Source organism: Bombus vancouverensis, chromosome 5, assembly GCF_051014615.1.
Source record: "Bombus vancouverensis nearcticus chromosome 5, iyBomVanc1_principal, whole genome shotgun sequence".
In the NCBI taxonomy this organism is placed as follows: domain Eukaryota; kingdom Metazoa; phylum Arthropoda; class Insecta; order Hymenoptera; family Apidae; genus Bombus; species Bombus vancouverensis.
Window position 1 is genome coordinate 2,522,038 of NC_134915.1, and position 2,998 is coordinate 2,525,035.

Here is a 2,998-nt window from a genome sequence, read left to right on the forward strand (position 1 = left end):
TTAGGTTATATGGTATAACGTTATAACGTATTACGGAATATGGTATAACGTCATATGGTATAACGTTATAACGTATTACGTTGTATGGGATAACGTCATATGGTATAACGTTATAACGTATGACGTTATATGGTATAACGTTATAAAGTATTACGTCATGTAGTATAACGACATATGGTATAACGTTATATCGTATCACGTTTTATGGTATAACGTTATAACGTATTAGATTATATGGTATAACGTTATGACGTATTACGTTATATGGTACAACGTCATATGGTATAACGTCATATGGTATAACGTTATAACGTATTACGGTATATGGTATAACGTTATAACGTATTAGGTTATATGGTATAACGTTATAACGTATTACGGTATATGGTATAACGTTATAACGTATTACGTTATATGGTGTAACGTCATATCGTATAACGTTATAACGTATTACGTTATAGGGTATAACGATATACCGTATTACGTTATATGGTATAACGTCAGATGGTAGAACGTTATAACGTAATACGTTATATGGTATAACGTTATAACGTACTACGTTATATGATATAACGTTATAAGGTATTGGGATATATGGTATAACGTTATAACGTATTACGTTATATGGTATAACGTCATATAGTATAACGTTATAACGTATTACGGTATATGGTATAACGTCATATGGTATAACGTTATAACGTATTACGTTGTATGGGATAACGTCATATGGTATAACGTTATAACGTATTACGGTATATGGTATAACGTTATAACGTATTAGGTTATATGGTATAACGTTATAACGTATTACGGTATATGTTATAACGTTATAACGTATTACGTTATATGGTGTAACGTCATATGGTATAACGTTATAACGTATTACGTTATATGGTATAACGATATAACGTATTACGTTATATAGTATAACGTCATATGGTATAACCTTATAACGTAATACGTTATATGGTATAATGTTATAACGTATTACGTTATAGGGTATAAGAATATAACGTATTACGTTATATCGTATTACGGTATATGGTATAACGTCATATGGTATAACGTTATAACGTATAACGTTATAGGGTATAACGATATAACGTATTACGTTATATGGTATAATGTTATAACGTATTACGTTATAGGGTATAACAATATAACGTATTACGTTATATAGTATAACGTCATATGAAATAACGTTATAACGTAATACGTTATATGGTATAACGTTATAACGTACTACGTTATATGATATAACGTTATAAGGTATTGGGATATATGGTATAACGTTATAACATATTACGTTATATGGTATAACGTCATATAGCATAACGTTATAACGTATTACGGTATATGGTATAACGTTATAACGTATTAGGTTATATGGTATAACGTTATAACGTATTACGGTATATGGTATAACGTTATAACGTATTACGTTATATGGTGTAACGTCATATGGTATAACGTTATAACGTATTCCGTTATATGGTATAACGATATAACGTATTACGTTATATAGTATAACGTCATATGGTATAACCTTATAACGTAATACGTTATATGGTATAACGTTATAACGTACTACGTTATATGAAATAACGTTATAAGGTATTGGGATATATGGTATATAACGTTATAACGTATTACGTTGTATGGGATAACGTCATATGGTATAACGTTATAACGTAATACGTTATATGGTATAACGTTATAACGTACTACGTTATGTGATATAACGTTATAAGTTATTGGGATATATGGTATAACGTTATCACGTATTACGTTATATGGTATAACGTCATATAGTATAACGTTATAACGTATTACGGTATATGGTATAACGTCATATGGTAGAACGTTATAACGTATTACGTTGTATGGGATAACGTCATATGGTATAACGTTATAACGTATGACGTTATATGGTATAACGTTATAAAGTATTACGTCATGTATTATAACGACATATGGTATAACGTTATATCGTATTCCGGTATATGGTATAACGTCATATGGTATAACGTTATAACGTATTACGTCATATGGTATAACGTTATAACGTATTACGTTATATGGCATAACGTTATAATGTATTGCGTTATATGGTACGACGTTATAACGTATTACGTTATATGGTATAACGTTATAACGTATTAAGTTATATGGTATAACGTTATAACGTACTACGTTATATGATATAACGTTATAAGGTATTGGGATATATGGTATAACGTTATAACGTATTACGTTATATGGTATAACGTCATATAGTATAACGTTATAACGTATTACGGTATATGGTATAACGTCATATGGTATAACGTTATAACGTATTACGTTGTATGGTATAACGTCATATGGTATAACGTTATAACGTATTACGGTATATGGTATAACGTTATAACGTATTACGTTATATGGTATAACGTCATATGGTATAACGTTATAACGTATTACGTTAAATGGTATAACGATATAACGTATGACGTTATATGCTATAACGTTATAAAGTATTACGTTATAGGGTATAACAATATAACGTATTACGTTATATAGTATAACGTCATATGGTATAACGTTATAACGTAATACGTTATATGGTATAACGTTATAACGTACTACGTTATATGATATAACGTTATAAAGTATTGGGATATATGGTATAACGTTATAACGTATTACGTTATATGGTATAACGTCATATAGTATAACGTTATAACGTATTACGGTATATGGTATAACGTTATAATGTATTAGGTTATATGGTATAACGTTATAACGTATTACGGTATATGGTATAACGTTATAACGTATTACGTTATATGGTATAACGTCATATGGTATAACGTTATAACGTATTACGTTATATGGTATAACGATATAACGTATTACGTTATATAGTATAACGTCATATGGTATAACCTTATAACGTAATACGTTATATGGTATAATGTTATAACGTATTACGTTATAGGGTATAAGAATATAA